Raw genomic sequence first — 20,761 nt, forward strand, 5'->3', positions numbered from 1 at the left:
GGTGGGGGCATTGAATTATTGCATCTTACTATCCATTCTGTTGCAGAAACCCAGAAATTCAATATGATGGACATTCAAATAGCCTTGAATAAATTACAGTCAGCTTTTAATTTGCTTGCTGGGCAAGTCGAGGCCATAAAGAGACCAGTTAAAATGGTGAGAAAGAAACTGTGTTATTTATTTCTCCTGCTAATATTAGTGGGCCTATAGAAAGTTATGTAGATGGACAGTTGTTTAAGAACGTCTCTTCCGTTTTCAACACTAGCTATAATCCCTTTGGGGAGATTGATTCTAACTTCAGAGCCACAACTGTAGTTGAAAAGCAAGAACTAAATAACAAACTGGCCTTACTTGATAAGCTGCTGAAATGATTCCGCTCTTTGTCTCTTGAAAATACGTATTTTCAGCAGTGTATTGCCTTAAATATTGTACCTAAGGGACTTAGATTTTTTAAGTTTCCCAATGACATTGCACAGGAAGATTTCCTGTATTGGAAACTTATTGAGTTTTTAGTAGAGTGGGAATTTACTTTTTTGCATATTTTGGTTGACAACAATAAAAAGCAAATGGGGCATTTAAGAAAGAACATTCTTAAGATAGATGAACTAGTGCTTGAAATGCTTCAGACCATGCTTGAAATGAGACCTCAATATGAAAATATTCTTATTTGCTTAGAAAGATTTTAAAATACAGTTATAATCCTTTGGGGTAGGGAAGCCTATGAGTTAAAAAGGCTTTCCCCCCTTGCAGAAGTTGTATTTAAATGTGTTAATGCTACTGGAATGCCTTCTAATGTCTTGAAAAAGGTGCATTCATCTTTAAGAACTGAACTTGTAGTGAATGAAGGGCAAGGGAGATGAGGAAGCAGTTTCAAATGTGCCTTTAAGGGAAGTGGTTGTTTCTAGTGAAGACTGTGAGTTCACAGATACTTTTAAGGAGCTCCCTTTGTATCCAACAACAGTAAATGAAAAAGATAAAGACGGCAATCATCTTACCATGACTTCAAGCAACTCTTTTTATTGAAAGAACCAGCTTTACCAATGCAGATCTGAACACAAGAATCAATGAAAGAAGGAATAGACTGTGAAATTAATGGACTGAATGTGAACTTTGGTTGTAAGGTCTTCAATGTATCTGATATTGTTTTTACTGCTGCTCAAATTAAAGTTTTGTTTTATGGTTTAAATTTTGTCCCTGCCAAAAGAGCTAATGTTTCTAGTATGGGGTTGGAACTTAAATATTTTACTAGAAAATTGAATTTGCAGTATATATTACAATCTGCTAATACTAATGCTGGTATTGTTATTATAAACCATCCACTTTTAATCCTAAGCTAAATAATACACAATGTGTTTGAGAATTGCTGTGAAAATGACCTTAGGGCATTATTACAAAAGAAAACCTATAGAGCATAAAGTAATTGTTTTTTAATTTAAATAGTGAGGAGAGGTTGGCATTAAAGCAGCTTAAAGAAATGATAAAATGTGATACTTACAGGCAAAACGAAGCATAGCGAGCATATAAAATAAGCTGTGCTTCGTTTTGCCTATAAGTATCGGCTTTTATTGTTTGGCCTATATTACTATGGCATTACGTTTATCCATGGACTATTACTTTTCTGCAGCTTAAAGAAATGACCCATCTGCATACAATGAAAGCAAAAAGGGAGGGTTAGTAATCATGCATCACCTAGATTACTTTATGTCTATGACCATTGAATCTATGTTGGCAAATGTTAGAGTATAGAATTGTCAGCTTGGACTGTACTTTTTGCAGTTATACATTAAAGCCTTCTTATATGATTGATTGATGAACTGCAAGATAGATGTTTCTTTGTAGAATTTTTGGACTGTTGAGAATCCCAGACTTGGGGTTCCGTTCAGTATTCCTAAAATTCACATGGATGAAAAGAACACCCTTTTAGACCTATTGTTTCTACTACTTGCAGAAGGGAATATCTTTGTACATAGACTCCGTTCTTAACCCCCTGGTTGTTAGTTTAAATTCTTATCTATGTGATTACTGGGATTTCCTAGAACACATTAGAACATTTAACAATAATTTTATGCATGGTGACAAAAATGTGGTTATATTCACTGTAGATATTATTTCTTTTTTTACTAGCATACCATAGGACATAGGAGTCAAATATATTAGACTGTTTTTGTCTTCTAAATCTTCATTTTCCACTGATAAAGTGAATCTTATGTGTTCCCTTTTATAAATACTACTTGAAAACAATTATTTTTTGTTTTATAATAAATATTACCAGCAGGCAAATTGCATTGCAATGGGTGCTACGGCTGCACCTGCCTTTGCTAATTTAGTTTTAGGCTGCTGAGAGGGTGAAATACTCCCCACTATTGCTAGTTACAAAAAAATTGTGTTTTTTAAGCGTTATATGGATGATTTATTTTTTGTTATAGTAGAAGACAACATAGACTGTAAAACAGTCTTGCCTGAATTGAATTCTTTTAAAATTCATTTCCTTTACCATGGGGTTGGAGGTACATTTTTTGGATATTCTGTTAAAATGAGATGTTAGGGGAAGGTATTTGGATGCAGTATATTTAGAAAAAATATGTTTTCTAACTATTACCTGCACCAGGACAGCAATCATCCTAATTTTATAAAGAATAATATTCACCGCAGAGAGTTTATTCAAGCCTCCAGGCTCACAACTGATGAAGATACATTTGACAAAGAAATTAAATGTATTATTTCCCTGTTCTTGGCTAAAGGTTATACTGATTCTGAATTAGCTGCTAGTGCAGCTGAGGTTAAAAGCAAGAGAGCTTCTTTTTTTTACTTCTATTTTACATCAACCTGTTATGGTTAAAAAAAAAACCTAATAGAAATAAAAATGTTAACAGTTTAGCCTGTGCTTTGGATATGTTTGTAGACAATTTTGCTATCTGGAAGATAATCATGGGCAACTGGCATATTATAAAAGGCAATGTAGATTTATGGAAGGGTGTGGGGGGGGAAAACTTTTGTTTACAAAAATAATTTTAGTTTAAAGACTTTATTACAGCATGATATTACTCTGGTTAAACCTACTCTTACTTATAGACCAAAAAGCACTTATAAGTGTGGGTTTTGCACTGCTTGCAGATATATACATGATGGTAGTTATATTATGTTACACATGGTAACATTGTACTGACAGCCAGTAAGAGGTTTACTTCTACTTCTATTGGAATTGTTTATATCAGTGTATGCATGGGATGTGAAGGCTTTTATACAGGTATGACCTCAAGAGCCTTCAATAAAAGGATAAAGGAGCATATTTATGCTTTAAAAACCAAGAATCCTGATAATGCTTTGTGTAAGCATGTTATCGCAATTAAGAATTTTAGCAGATTTCTCTTTTTTGTGTTGGAACAAGTACCAGTAGATAAAAGGGAGGGGGGAACCATAAGAATTTTATAGAAAAAAAGAAACTATGTGGCAGAAAAAAAACACAAAAACAGTGTGGAAAAAAACAAAACAAAACAAAGCAAAATAAATTCCAAAAGACAAACCACGAAAGTCCTTCTAAGATTAAGTGCTTTCATTCTATAAGATTTTCACCACAGAACTTCCTCAGAGGCTTTTTATAAAATGTTCAATACCATTTAAATAACCTCCAGTCTTTGCACTAAAAAGCACACAAAACCAATCAACTACCACTCAAAGCACATGCACCCAATGAAATACAATATTTAAATTAGGTTTGAAAATTTCAAAAAATAAACATTTCCTGGTATTCAGAACCAATCATTATACACTAAAAGCAAGACAATCATGAATCTTAATGGCTTTTTAACCAGTCAGGAAATTGAACCAATCATAGATCTTAGTTGACTATTTCCACCAATCAAAAACAGTGTTAAAATCCATTGACAAAAAGTGAGGTTCCCAAATGCTATCCAGGCTCAATCCTGCTTAGCTTCAGAAGTAAAACAAAATTGGGCACATTTGCTTCAAACTAATGATTCACTCCCAAAGTAAAACATTTTATGTTAATCATATCACTTAATCCTGGCAGTCGATCTGCCATACATGCTATTTTCCATCTAGATTTGCAGCATTCCAGGTGAACCTTGTAATCACCTTCTAAAGCCTGGATTGCTACAGAGACAAATGTATACTTCTAAAACTTTCACAAATCAAAGCGTGTTTACCAAATGCATCATGTTTTCTGATGGCTAAATTACATTCATACATCCTGTGTTTTAAATAGCTTGATGTTTTACCTATATAAAAACTTGAACATGAATCACATAACCCAAATAAACTACCCCAATGGAAGTGCAGTCAAACCTTTTCTTAGCAGTAAAAAACATGTCGTGAGCATTGACTGTAATACTTGAATTGTTTGCTACATAGCGGCACTGTTACAATGTCCACACCTGAATGTGAACATTCTTCCCCTATTACTATTGTATTGCCTGTCCATGTGGACTTTTCTAAAATAGTTTTTATATTGTGTCTCTTTTTATAAGTGAACAATGGCTATGAACCTAGTATCTGAGGCATGTCTCTGTTGCCCAGAATACATTTCCAGTTAATTGTCAGGATGTTTTTTATAATGTTCATATCTGTAGGTAATGGAAGGATAAAGACATTCCTGAAACCAGTCTTGTTGTTTGTTAGAAAAATGTGTATTTGAATATATGAGAAATGCTAGTTTAAAAGCAAAGTAGTATATAATGCATTTTATTCTATTAATCATATAACAGTAAGGATTAATTCATGTGTAAATGTAAGTAGTTTTGAAACTGCAGTGTGGCTTGAAGCAAAGCTGACCTTCGACCCTGGCAGATGCTAGCTTAGCAAGTTTGAATGTTTATGCTTTTCACAAGTGATTATCTGCTGGGTCAGGAAATTAAATGTGTGAAATAATGAAATCTTCTGTTCTTTCCTGTTGGAATGATTTGGTCTTGTATATGTGTTATTGAGATAAGCACACAGCTGGTAGGAAAGTGTAACAGAGAACAAAGAAGATTATTAAAAGACTGAATTTGCTATTGTATTCGAACTGATATGAAACCTTGAAGAAGTAACTTTACAGAAAGACATTATGTCCGACCAGCTGGATAGCAAGGCCGTATTGTATCTAGAGGAAAGGTTTTTTTTAAATATACAGCATCAACAGCTTTATGAATGGAAAACTGTAAGCTAAAGTGATGTAGATGCCCTGTGACATATCACGTTAGTAAGGTGGGCATAGCTTAAATGTTAAACCTATATAAAATTGTGTGCTTCCTGTTTCATGTCAGACAAAATTCTGTACTTGTACGTTTTTTGCCTCCTGGTGTACACTAGTAAACTTTTGAATCTGAACCTCCTGTGTATTGAATTCTTGATTTTATTTAACAGTTTGGTCCTTCGGACCGGAAAATTCCCTCAGACAGCTGCAGATCAGAGTCTACCGGTGGTCGAATACTGCGCAGGAGAAGTTACCGAAACAGTTCTTCTTGGTTGAAAAGACCTCTGACTGAATTGTCATTTAAAGAGGCTGGCCACTTTCTGATCTGTGGCCGAAGAGTGGGCATTGGACAGTTCAATACTGGAGGCTCAGGTAGGAAGAATTTGCCTTTTTTCTGTTTTAGATCAGGGACTAGGTTACAGTATATTGTTGTCAAGATTTGTTTTGCAGATCAGGGACAAAAGGAAGTACTGTATATTTGGTCATAGATCAGGGTAACAGAATAAGGTAGGCAGTTATTCTAGATAAACTGTGAATAGGAACTGAGAACTTAATATCACATGATAAAAAGGGTTATGTAACATTTTCTTTGACATGGGTAATCAGTGCACTAAAACATCGCGAGATCCGCCCCCAACCAAAGACGCAAAATACATGCAATCACAACGTTCCGATAACGTTAGGTATTATACGAAATGGGTTAACAAATATGAATTTGATGGTAAACTAGATAAAACTTCACTAGTTAAACTCCTTAAACAGCTTAAATCTGATGCGGGAGGTCAGGCAAAAAAGCAACGCCAACTAGGCATTCCTCAAGCACACAGGTGGATTGAGGAAGCAAATCATAGAGAACAGAAGCTTAAAAATTCAAAAACATTATTTTTAGACAAAGAAGATAATAACTTGTTAATAGCAACAGCTCCTCCTCCTCCTCCCTTGCCCCCTCCCTTACCCTTTTCAGGATATGAAGCGAGTGGACAGGCTGGTCTGCCTCCGCGTTATCCTGAAGTTTCAGCAAGACCACAACCATTTGTTAGAGATCCTATTGAAACTAGGTCCCGAACACGTAAAACACATAGGGACACAGAATTATATCAAATAGAGAGAAACCTACAGGATGAGAGTGAGGAAGAAATATGCCCACTTATAGAAGTCCCAAATCCTCAGGCAGGACAGGAAGGGCAGGACCCAACACTCTTAGTATACAGACCATGGACACCGGAAGATATCTGGATGGCTACTGAGGGAATCCCCCATCCGAAAGTTAATTTTACGAAGTTTTTAGAAGATTTACAAGGCATGAGATTGAGTTACCACTTGAATGGGGAAGAAGTAGAAAAAGTAGTAAGACAAATTATAGGTCCAGATTGGCACATGATTTGTGGCACCTGGAATCCTAGTAATGCAGAGCTTAGACCACTCCCACATAGTGACGCAGAGTTAGACAACAGAGTGAAAGGTCTAACAGACCGAATCTCTGAGAAATGGAAACCTAGAGCAGACTGGACTTGCATTAATCAATGCATACAACAGGAAAATGAGACGATAGATGGGTATTATGCTAGATTATTAGAATGTTTTAATAATCATAGCAGTATGTCGGTTCCTGAGAACCAATCGAATGATTCTCTGTATGAACAACAATTAAAAAATGCATTTTTGAAAGATTGCATTGCACCTATTAGTAGCTTCATTATGAAGCATATGATAGACCATCGAACAGGGAGGCTACAAGCCTTACTCGAATACGTTAGACATGCTGAAAGACATTTTAATAGTAAAAAGAAAAAGAAGGCGCAAGTCTTTACTGCTGAAGACGGAGCTGAAGTATTTGTATTACAGTCAGGTAAAAAGGGCAAGAAAAATGCCCAGGGAAACAAACAGTCTGACAAATGATCAGAAGATTTTGAAGAAAGAAAAAAGAGAGGTGAATGCTTCAAGTGCGGGAAAAAGGGACATCTAGCAAGGGATTGTAAGCAAAACAAAAAGGTAATTACAGAAGATAAGGGAGATGAGGACTGACTATATGATAGTGAGGATACATCATGTGAAAGTCAGAAATCATCAGGAAAAGTTAATAAACAAAAAAAACAAATGTAAATGTGATAGAAGGAGTAGAGGAAGTGCAAGTTGATATGGAGGATGAAGAAAATGTAATTTTGGACTTAGCATTATTGAGTTTAGAGCTTTACTTAACAGATACGAAACCGGAAGTTACACTTCTGGTGGAGGGAAGGGAGGTCAAATTCCTGTGTGACTCAGGAGCGTCACGGACTTTGATACACCCCTCCAAGTTACCAGAACATTCTGAATCACCTGATTATATACTAGTGAAAGCAGCAAATGGACAGCTATATAGGGAACCACTTTCCCATGATATAGCAATAACTGACCCTGTTTCAGGTATGACCCAGAGAAGTAAAATTGTTGTTTCTGCAAAGTGTCCAGTAAACCTATTGGGCAGAGACCTTATGCAAATATTTGGCATAGCAGTAGTTCCAACTGTACAAGGTATGGAGGCACAGAGACAAATGGATACCTTTGTAGTGTGATCGGAGGGTGAAACTTTTTACTGGTACAGCCAGGACCTAGTCACGACTGGTCCAGGGGCAGTAACTGAGGAACTGATGAACGTAGCCATCAGTAAAGTCCCCTCCCTTGACAGTGAACGACAGCATTTGTTACACTGTACTCTATACTACTGTACTACACCAGGACCTGATAGAGAGTATGAGCAAGAATTATTTAGAAATCGTGCAACTAGATTGGTTTTGCATACTTTGTACTGGGATACTGAGGGGAACAGTGTAGTCAGCTGTTCATTACCTCAAGAATTCCTTGCATTATATAGATCAAATCGATTACCACGTCAGCTTGACAAAGAATAAAAGTGTCAAATGGGCAGACTTAGGAGAAAAAGTAACAAGATGGGAAAAACAGACTGATTTAGAACTATCAGAACAAGGGATACAAAAACAAAAACTGAATTGGTTAACACAGACACATCCAGCTGTACACTTGCAATCTAGTAAGGACAGCTGATTAGCGTTCTTATTAGAAGAAGAAGAAAAGGCCTTATGTGAAATTTCAACAACTCTTTGGTCAACAGGCAAGTCAGATGTAGGACTTATTCGAACAGCAGGACCAGTTACAATAACCCCAAAGTCAGCTTTTAGACCACAGAAAAGACAATACCCTTTGAGAAAGGATGCAGAAATAGGAATTAAGCCTATAATAGCAGCATTACTCAAAGAAGAAGTACTGGTAGAATCTCCTGATTCACCATGTAATACACCCCTATTTCCTGTTAAAAAAGCAAACGGGGAATGGCGGATGGTACAAGATTTACAAGCTGTAAATAATGCAGTAATACCTAGAGCACCTACAGTGCCAGACCCACATACTTTGTTAAACGATTTAGAACCGCAACAGAAGTATTTCTCTGTGGTAGATATTAGCAATGCTTTCTTTTCAATACCTATACATCCTGATAGTCAATATTGGTTTGCATTTACATTTCAGGGTAAAAGGTATCGATACTCGACTACCACAGGGATATTGTGAGAGCCCAACAATATTTGTACAAGAAATGGCTAGCAACCTGGCAGGGTTTACCCACCGAGGTAGTCAAATTCTACTTTACGTAGATGACATCTTGCTAGCAGCCCCCACCCAGCAACAGTGCAGGGTGGATACTGTAGCATTATTGAAATTTTTAGCAACACAAGGACACAAAGTAAACAAAAGTAAGTTACAACTTTGGAGAAAACAAGTTAGATACTTAGGATATGTAATATCCAATGAAGGTAGAATACTAGATGAGGAAAGAAAAACAGCAATTTTGCAAGCACCCAAACCAACAACCAAGAAAGAAATGATGTTTTTCTTAGGTACAACTAATTTTTGTTGGAGCTGGATACCAAATTATGCTTTGGAATCTGCTCCACTGACTTGATATATAAGACACCAATGGCAGCACAAGATATCTTACAATGGACACCTGAAGCAGAAAGGGCTTTCTGCAGGTTGAAGCAGTTGATAGCTTCATTAGTTTTAGGACTTCCAAATTATCATAAACGATTCTTTCAGACCGTAGATTGTAAGCAAGGATATATGACGTCAGTATTGACGCAACAACATGGGGATAAGCAATGCCCCATAGCCTATTATTCATCACAGTTAGATCCAGTGGCGCGATCTTTGCCTCACTGTGTACAAGCAGTAGTTGCAGCTGCGATGGCAGTACAGGCTTCGGCCTCAGTGGTATTATTCCACCCTCTCACATTGAGAGTGCCTCATGCAGTTGCAATAATTTTACTGCAAGAAAAAGTGGCATACCTTTCCCCTGCTAGACATCTTTCGTGTATGACTATACTGCTGAGCCAACCTCATATGACAATTGAATGATGTACGACATTGAATCCTTCAACATTACTTCCAACTCCTGCGGAGGGCACACCACACAACTGCCTGCAGGAAATTGAACAGTTAGCTTTACCTAGACAAGATCTCACAGATATGCCCTTGGATAATGCCGAGGTGACATATTACGTGGACGGCTCATGCAGAAGGGGTCCTACAGGGAAGAATCTGGTAGGGTATGCAGTAGTTACAGACACTGAAATTTTAGAAGCTCAATCCTTACCACACAACTTATCTGCACAAGCAGCAGAATTGATAGCTTTGACGAGGGCATGTACTTTAGCAAAAAAACAAGTGTGTGAACATATATACTGATAGTCAGTATGCTTTTTCTACAGTACATGTATTTGCACAACAATGGAAAAATAGAGGAATGATAACATCTAGTGGAAAACCTATTAATCATGCGCAATTTATTTTGGAGTTATTAGAATCTATTCAGTTACCTACCAAAGTAGCTATTTGTAAATGTGTAGTTCATACAAAACAACATAATAAGATTTCGAAAGGCAATGCACGAGCTGATGCAGCTGCAAAGCAAGCAGCCTCAGACTCAGAAACTTTACTTTTAAATGAGGAATTACAACCCTCTGAGATTTTAGATTTAGACATGTTAAAAACAATGCAGATGCTTACTACAAAAGCAGAAAAACAAAAATGGGTAAAACGAGGTGCAATTCTTGAGAATGGACTGTACATTTCCAAAGAAAGAAAACCGATATTGCCATCTAATTTATTTAAATATGGAGCTTTGTTGAGCCATGGGCAGTGCCATGCCTCAACAGGGGGGATGGTACAGTTAGTAAATCAAATATTCCAAACATATGGATACACAAACTACACAAAAAAACTTTGTGCAGCTTGTCATACTTGTAACAAGCATCATGCACAAGGGGCATTTAAAACCAAGCAAGGAAGTTTTCCTATACCACCGTATCCGTTCCATACTATTTGTATGGATTTCATAGAATTGAATAAATGTGAAGGGAAAAAGTTTTGTTTAGTTATTGTAGACATGTTTTCTAAATGGGTAGAAGCTTTTCCAACCAAAAACCTGGATGCAGCAACAGTGGCGAAACCGTGATAAAAGAAGTAATCCCTAGATTTGGCATTCCGGAAAGGATTTATAGTGACAACGGCACACATTTCGTAAACCAGACAATCCACCAACTTGGGAGATTTTTTGGTATCTCCTTAAAGAACCATTGTGCCTACCACCCACAGTCAGCAGGACTGGTGGAAAGGTACAATGGTACCCTCAAAAGTAAGCTTAGGAAGCTAGTTGAAGAGACCCAAAAGAATTGGATACACTGTCTGCCTTTAGCACTGCTGAGTATGAGAACGGTTCCAAATGTAAAGAGTTTGACTCCCTTTGAAATGGTTTTTGGGAGAGCATATTATGTGCCTCAGTGGAAAGCTCTCATGCCTGCAGAGCAAGATGCTGACAGTTCATTAGCTAGTTATATGAGGAAACTGTTAACAAATAAATCTGTTTTGCAGTTTAACTCTTTTTCAGATAAGGAACAGACCAGACCGGTGGAAGCAGTCTTGGCCCCTGGGACATACGTTTTGCTGAAAGTGACAAAAAGGAAGAATTGAGCGAGTCCAAAGTGGGAGGAATCGTGCCAGGTTCTGTTGCAACACCTACTGCAGTTAGAGTGGCCGAGAGGACGTTCTGGGTTCATTTGACACATTGTAAACTGGTAAAGAACTTTCAACTTGATAAAAACTTTGTGACTGATACACAACCAGACCGAGATGGCCAAAAACAAAGTGAATAGAAATCTAGATCAGCCCCAGAGATGTTGTATAATCATTTTGTTGAGTATACATTTATTGACTGTAATTGTGACAATTTTCTTCTTGTTGTGGTTTATCCTACATACATCCGCACAAGTGAAAGTGGGAAGGCGTGATGAAACGTCTATAGACTGGCATCCAAATTTTAACACATACCTAGCCATGAAACGTGTATATGCAGAGACTATGAACATTTCAAATTGCTGGGTTTGTACAGCTATACCAACAGCATATGGAGGACTGATAATGTCCGCTGTCCCTTTGGGGATAAATGAGACTTGGGAGAATTTACTTTTTGATACAGGAACTGTAAGATCACAGGACAAAATAGCTTTATTTTTACCTGTCACACAAAAAGGAGTTGTATGTTTTTATAAAAATGATACCCTCCAGGTGGGCTGGAGCAATTGTAATATAACCATATCTTACCGATGTTATATTAAGAATGGTAATGGCAATACTTTTTGCAATACTAATTATGACTCGTATTTGAACTCATTGAAAACAACCATGAATGACATTCGCAAGAATCCAGTTTTGTTTAAACAATTGTCAGTTATAGATCAGAAAATGTTTCATGCAGGGCTGATGCGTATTAGTACTAAAGTAGAAAACTGTTATTTTATTTGTGGGAAAAAGGCATATAAATGGTTACTTGAGAATTGGTCCGGCAGTTGTTTTTTGGGTTATTTGGTTCCGGCAATAAGACATACTGCAGAATTACCTTTGGGTAAGATACGAAACGTGAGAGAAGCAGCTCGAAAACCTGAAGGTCCAGTTGAAAAACCTGAGAATCCAGTCGGAAAGATCGAAGCTGGCTGGAAAGATCATAATGCCGTGAAAGACAAAAGCAAATTGACTCATATGGACTTGAGTGACAGTGTTATATCCTAGGCAGGAATATTCCCAGCCTATGGAGCAGTCAAATCGATCTGGGAGCTGAGGAAGTTGTTGAAACTTCTCAAAGTAATGAGTAATGCAACTTTTTCTGCCCTAGAACTGGTGACTGATGAACTGAATGCAATGAGAACTGTTGTGCTACAAAATCGAATGGCTCTTGACTTCACCCTAGTGGCGAGAGGTGGTACATGCGTGCTTATCAAAGAAGAATGCTGTGCGTACATACCAGATAACAGGCATGAAATCAATAATCACCTAGAGGTAATTCAGCAAGTATCAGCCATGACTGAACCAGGCCCAAACCCACTGACAGACTTTTTCCAGAATCTATTTGGGGGGTGGGGTTCCATCCTAATGAATATTCTGATTGCCATTTGTGTGGGTATACTCCTAATAGGAGCATGTGTTTGCTGTGGAATTCCCTGCATGAAAAGATTAATCAAAGATTTTATTGATGTATCTGTTACTGAAACTTTGTACCAAGATATTGAAATTGAAAAATTGATCTCAGATGACATTTTTTTCTGAAGTATAGATTGAATGACTCACCTAGCTGAAAATCCTAAGTGGAAAAGATTAGGAGATGAAATGACACTATGCATACTTCAAAATAGAATAAAAAGTATTAATAGGGGGGAAAATGTTAGAAAAATGTGTATTTAAATATATGAGAAATGCTAGTTTAAAAGCAAAGTAGTATATAATGCATTTTATTCTATTAATCATATAATAGTAAGGATTAATTCATGTGTAAATGTAAGTAGTTTTGAAACTGCAGTGTGGCTTGTAGCAAAGCTGACCTTCGACCCTGGCAGATGCTAGCTTAGCAAGTTTTAATATTTATGCTTTTCACAAGTGATTATCTGCTGGGTCAGGAAATTAAATGTGTGAAATAATGAAATCTTCTGCTCTTTCCTGTTGGAATGATTTGGCCTTGTATATGTGTTATTGAGATAAGCACGCAGCTGGTAGGAAAGTGAAACAGAGAACAAAGAAGATTATTAAAAGACTGAATCTGCTATTGTATTCGAACTGATATGAAACCTTGAAGAAGTAACTTTACAGAAAGACATTATGTCTGACCAGCTGGATAGCAAGGCCATATTGTATCTAGAGGAAAGGTTTTTTTTTAAATATACAGCATCAACAGCTTTATGAATAGAAGACTGTAAGCTAAAGTGATGTAGATGCCCTGTGACATATCACGTCAGTAAGGTGGGCATAGCTTAAATGTTAAACCTATATAAAATTGTGTGCTTCCTGTTTCATGTCAGACAAAATTATGTACTTGTACGTTTTTTTGCCTCCTGGTGTACACTAGTAAACTTTTGAATCTAAACCTCCTGTGTATTGAATTCTTGATTTTATTTAACATTGTTGTTCTGGACTATAGGCATGACTGAAAGATCTGTTGACAACTGAAGCTTGACTTTATTTAGAATAGGTCTTGCCCTCTGCATTCTGAGTAATAACACTTCTTACTCAGTTTTATTTAAGGAATCACTGATGTAATCTTGTACAAGAAAGTAACCCCTTAATGTAACAAGTTCACTGTTAAAATATTCATCACCACTAGTCAGTCTAGTAAGTCTGATATACTGACCCTTTACAACACTTTTTTTCATGTCCTGTGGGAGCAAACTATGTTTACGTAAATAATGGTTGACAAAACTACCTTTATGGTAAATCTGGCTTTGAATGCATCCATTCTCTTGTACAAAAGTCAGGGTCACATCAAATGAACTAATTGACTTGCGAAAACCACCTTTAGTGAATTAAAAAAAACTTAATGTTCAAGTCATTCAGAAGCAAATTAAGTTCATCCTCTGTTCTATTCCATATGAAAATTAAATCATCACTGTATAGATTAATGTTTTAAGAGTGAACTTGTTACTTTAAGGGGTTACTTTCTTGAACAAGGTTATACCAATGATTGGCTAAATAAAGCTGAGCAAAAAGTTTTATTACTCAGAATGCACAGGACAAGACCTATCTTAAACAAAGTCGAGCTTCAGTTGTCAACAGATCCTTAAGTCATTCCTAAAGTCCAGAACAACAAGAAGACTGGTTTCAGGAATGCCTTTGCCCTTCCAATATCTACTGATATGAAATTTATGAAAAACATCCTGACAGTTAATTGGAAATGTATTCTGGGCAACAGAGACATGGCTCAGATACTAAGGTTGAAGCCATTGTTCACTTATAAAAAGAGACACAATATAAAAAACATTTTAGAAAAGTCTACACAGACAGGAAATACAATATTAGGGGGAAGGACAGGCACATTCAAATGTGGATATTCTAAACAGTGTTGCTATGTAGCAAACAGTTCAAGTATTACATGGAATAATCGCAACATGGCTTTTACTGCTAAGAAAATGTTTGACTGCAGCACAATTGGGGTAGTTTATTTGGCCTTATGTGCCTCATGTTCATTTTTATACAGGTAAAATATTGAGATGTTTGAAATGTAGGATGTATGAACATAATTTAGCCATCAGAAAACATGATGCAAATAATGCACTGACTAAACACGCTTTGATTTGTGAAAGTTTTAGGAAGTATACCTTCTTTGTCATTGACTCTGTAGTAATCCAGGTTTTAAAAGGTGATTACAAGGTTCACCTGGAATATTGCGAATCTAGATGGCAAATAGCATGTATAGCAGATTGACCTCCAGGATTAAATGATATGATTAACTTAAAATGTTTTATTTTCGGAGGGAATCATTAGTTTGGAACAAATGTGCCCCATCTTGTCTGACTTCTGAAGTTAGCTAAGCAGGATTAGGCTTGATAGCATTTGAATAGGAGACCATTTGGGAACATGACCTTTTGCCATTGGATTTTAACACTTTTTTTGATTGGCAAAAAAAACGGCAATTAAGATCTATGATTGGTTTTGTTTTCTGATTGGTAAAAAAAGCCATTAAGATCCATGATTGGCTTGCTTTTAGTGTATAATGATTGGTCCTGAATATTAGGAAATATTTCTTTTTTGAGATTTTTGAAACTAATTTAAATATTGCATTTCATTGGACACGTTCTTTGAATGGTATTGTTATGACTCTGTCATAGTCCATATTAGTGTGAATGACTTGAGACATACCTCTCTGGAGTATATGAAGAGAGACATGATTGAGTTCACTGAATATCTGTCCCAGGTAGGTATTTCTCTAGCCTTAAGCAGCATCTTACCACCACCCAGAATGATGTCTCAATACAAACAGAAAATGATTGACTTTAACAATTGGTTTAGTTTCTGGTTTCATTCGAAGTGGACCAGTACCTGACAGCCTGGAAGGATATGATTGACAGACCAAGATGCTTTGCCAGAGATGGCCTCTGGCAAAGGCTCTTGCCTCCCCCATTGTACCTTTTTTAGGCAAAGTCATGAAGACAAAATTATCAATGTGACAAATTCTTCTAAATGAAATTTAAATGTCATGCTGCTAAAAGCTAGGAGTCTTAGGATGAACCTGCACTCATTGCAAGCATTCCTTGCCCTGGAGGATGCTGACATTTGTGCAGTCATTGAAACCTGGTTCAAAGTTGCCCAGAGCGCCCCGGCCTTATCAGGTTACTCATCCTACCATACTTTCAGACCCAAATGGAGGGCTACAAAGCCAAAGGAGGTGGAGTTTCAATATTTATCAAAGACATTCACACCTCCAGGCTGTTAAAACATGATGCACAGGAGACACTCCAAGTCCAGTTAACTGTTGACAAAACACCTGTTCAAATCATAGCAAACTACAGATCCCCAACCATGACTTGGGACACCCACTCCACCTATCTGGACTTTCTTGAGTCCATCAAGATTAAACCCTCTACCCTGATCCTGGGTGACTTTAACTACCCAACCACAGAATGGAAGACCTATTCTAGCCCAAACATGAATGCTCAGAGATTCCTCACCGTCATCACTGTCAAAGCATTGGATCAGCTGGTTGACAACCTCATGAGATGTGAAAATATTCTGGACTTGGTACTAACCAACATGAGTAGCCACTGTAGCACCCCTACAGTGTTATCCTGCTTGGTAAGATTCAACCATAAAGCGGTCACTTTTGAAGTCACCGTCTCTCCTGAATCACCCCTTACCAGGGTCTAAGAAAAAATGTTTCCAAAGCTGACTACAATCTCCTGAGATCTGGTATAAGCAGCTTCACAGCCATCACCCTTTCAGCTGGAACTAGCACTAATGTCCAGGCCTACACCAAAAACATATATAAGCACCTACATAGCTTCATGGACTCAGCAATACCTAACAGGACCACATTATCTTCCTCAAGGAAGAGTAAACCTGTCTTGTGGACAGCAGCAATAAACAAACTCTATAATAAAAGAAAAAAATTGCTGTCCAGGACCAAGAAGGAGCAGGTGCCAGGTTGAAAGCAACCTTTCCTTTGTCTGAACATGCAAATAAGGTCACTGCTGTAATCTCCTAAGGCTAACTTCGAGTCCAAATTGGCCATATCCACTAAAGACAATCACAAGGCCTTCTACACATGTCCACAATCTCAAAGGTAACACCCAAATCTGCTCTGAACTGGTGGTCAAGAACACCTCATAGGCAAATACCGTAGATATAGCCAACCTGCTGGCAGACAAGTTCAGTGAAAACTTCACCCCCTGCCCCCCATCAGTAAACCAGCACATTTCCAGCACCTGCCTCCTACACCTGCCCCACAGCCCTCATCACCAGGGAGCAGGTCTTTAATGCCCTCTCAAAGACAACAAATACAGCCTCCATGGGACCCAACAACATCCCTGGCTGTGTCCTACATGAACTCAGGCATGAGCTCTCAGCACCATTAGTCACCCTATTCAACCAAAGCCTAAGCACTGGCTTCATCCCAGCTGAATGGAGGACAGCCAATTTCTTCCCTCTATACAAAGTTGGAGTGTCCACTGACCCAAGCAGTTATAAGCCCATCAGCCTAACAATCCTGATCTGCAAGACTATGGAATGCATTATCATGGACCTTATAAGCAAGGACATTGGCAGCCTCAAACACTTGAACCCATACAGTTTGGTTTTGTCAAAGGTAGAGCATGGCCGTTAAACTTGGTTGACTTCTTCAAAACAGTCACCAAAGCCATGAACGAGGAGAAAGTGCACACTGCATAACTTGACCTAGCCAAAGCCTTTGACACTATTGCCCACTTGGGAATAATAGATAAACTCTTCCAACAAGGCATAAACTTGTGTGTTATCAGATGGGTAGCTAACTGGCTCACTGATAGAACCCACTATGTTACCAGATGGGTAGCTAACTGGCTCACTGATAGAACCATCTCAGTCAAAGTAGGGGAAGCCTCCTCTAGTAGTAGACCCGTAATGAGCAGCATACCCCAAGGATTGGTCTTGGGGCCTCTACTGTTTGGGGTATACTTTTCTGGCATGCAAGCCAAAACCAGTGGTCTGTGGCTGACCAAGTCTGCATATGACTGCAAGCTGGGTGCTGTCTTAAATTCCCCTAGTGATGTGAACATCCTCCATGAGGGCCTTACCCAAACTAATGACTGGTGCCAGAAACATGGCCTCAAACTAAATGTCAAGAAATGCATCATTATCCCTTTTGGGGAAAATGGTGTCTCCACTAACTATCACATTAATAACAATGTGCTAAGCATGCAATCAGTCATGAGGAACTTGGGCACCCAGGTTGATAGCAAACTGACTTTTGACCACCACATTGCCTCCATTGTACAGAAGACTTTCTACATGGCCCACCTCATAAGTAAGGGTATTTCATCCAGGAACAAGGAGGTCATAACATCCCTGTACTCCTCCCTTATCATCCCCATTATCAAATACAATGCCCCTTTGGCATGTACCTTGCCAAGCACATGCAGCAGCTGGAGACACCACAGAGGTTCCTGACCAGGAAAATCCAGGGTCTCAAACACCTATGCTATACAGATAGGCTAAAAGTCTTGTCCCTCTACCCAGTCTCATACAGACTGATCAGAAGTGACCTGTGTCTGGCATACAAAGCCGTCTCAGACCCAGCCTTGATGGAGTTGCTGCATATCCGTAAGTCAAACTCCACTCATGCAACCCACATGCAAGTCCTCAATCTGGTCTGTGGCATTAATAGAACTTGTTGGTGGGATAAATTTGTGTCCGAAAGACTCCCCCATCTGTGGAATAGACTCCCTGTCCATGTCAAGCAGAATACCTCACTAGCCCTCTTTAAGAGGAACCTAGATGACTGGATGGTAAACAGAAAATACACCCCGGGATGCCACCTGTGTCCCTGCTGGATAGGGGGATCAGATGCTGACTTTGTGAGAACATGGGCGAAATTCTTGACTATGTTTATAAGGGCCTCTGGGCCAATTGCCTAGTATCATCCTATGAATCTATGAACCTATTGGTTGTATGTGTTTTTTGACACAAAGCCTGGAGAATATTTAAATGGTATGGAAACATTTTGTTAAAAGATTCTGAGGAAGTTCTATGGTGTAAGATTTTCAGTCCATATATTTTTAGTTAATCACTGTATATAAACAGATCAGACAATAGTAGTAGAAGTAGTGAATGTAAACTAAAGTAATAATAGAAAATATATAATTCTACAGCATTACTAAGTATTAGTAATCCAAGCAAGGCAGGCAGTCTGTTTTTTATTAAGTACACAGACAAGCGATCCAAGTAAAACAAAAATAGAGTAATAATTTCCTCACAAGCTTTCTAAATATATATATATACTTTTATCAGGCATAAACAAAGTGTTATTGGTACACATGTTAAATTCACATCCCTTCCCCCATCAGTGTGACATTCGAGCTGGTCCTGCCCTACCTAGTAGCTGTCATAATAATATATAGCCCTAATGTACTTTAAATAGTTTACGTTCGCTACTTCTACTACTATTGTCTGATCTGATTATATACAGTGATTAACTAGAAATATATGGACTGAAAATCTTCCACACAGAGAAGTTTCTTACTTGTTTTTAGACCCACTACACTTTAGTGGGTTGTTTTGAGACTTCGGGGATACAACGGAGATTACTTGTTTTTTGTTGAAACATTTTGTTAAAAGATTCTGAGGAAGTTCTAATATTAAGTTGTGGGAAAGGGGGAAAGTTTATTTGTGGGAAAAGAATTTGAACAAATATCCTAGTAAACCTAGGGTTGACACAATTTGTAGAGTTGATAAGAATTATACTTCACAAAGTCAGAATGTACCTGAGAATTAAGACCAACATTACCAATAACATCTCAGAAGTTAGTGAAGACATCTAACTATGAAGGCCATTTAGGAGAAAGGAATGATATGCTTGAAGTCACTGTCTTAGATGAAGGTGTTATACAGGATGGTGTAACCTTCACCTACAAAAACTTCAATATATACAACTACACAGGATATCAACTTAATATTGGGCATTTTGAATTGTTATCTAAAAAAAGGTTTAATATTGTAGATTGCATTTGTGAAGTTAAAAGATATGTTAGGAAATTAAATTTGGCCATTATGTTTAGGGATACTAGTGCAGTAGGTATATCACACACTACGACCAATGTCTTACAAACTTTAAAGAAGAAGAGCACATATATACCCCCGATGCATCCTACCATTTCTATGTATGATAAAGTAGTGATTTGACAGATATATTAGTTGGACAAGCAGTTAGCTGGGCATCATGACAAGTCCAATTTATCTGCGGAGGAATACAAAGTACTTCAGGAACTTAGGAATGCTAGAAATATCAGAATTATGAAACCTGATAAGGGAGGGGGTGCTGTTATATTTGATAGTTTATTATACACTTGTAAGATACATGAGTTGGAAATCAATATAGGATATAGAAAAATAGATATGTGTATCGAGGAATTTTTAATAGACAATAGATTGAATGATGATATTTACAAGTTTATTAAAGTAGATCACCCAGTCTTAGCCACAATAGTGGGTATTCCTAAGATACATAAAGATATAGAAGAGAGTAAGTCAAAACATTTCCTATGGGGAAAGTTATTGATACATATTTTAAAGTTATCCAGTATATTTTTTCCACAAAGATTTAATATTTGTGACTATAGATGTCATAGACCTCTTTTCTTGCATCCCTAAAGAGGAAGGACTCAATGCTTTTGCAGGTAGTATTAGGAAATATGCAGACATAAAGTGGGATACTATTTGTCTACTTATGGACATGATGTCATTGGTCCTATGAGACATATCAAATATTATTCTAGATATCTTGATGATATTTATTTGATATGGGATGGAGGAGATATACAGTTGGAAAGTTTTTTTGAATATATTAACAGTAGTAATACTTTCTTGAAATTTACTTCTACATCTAGTAAGGAAGGTTTGGCTTATTTAGACACTTTTGTGTCCTGAATTGACAACCAATTTAGTTCTAGGATATATAGGAAAAGCACCTTTTCCAACAATTATTTAGAATATTCCAGCAACCAT

The sequence above is a fragment of the Protopterus annectens genome, chromosome 7.part0, assembly GCF_019279795.1.
Source record: "Protopterus annectens isolate FY-2018-M chromosome 7.part0, PAN1.0, whole genome shotgun sequence".
In the NCBI taxonomy this organism is placed as follows: domain Eukaryota; kingdom Metazoa; phylum Chordata; order Ceratodontiformes; family Protopteridae; genus Protopterus; species Protopterus annectens.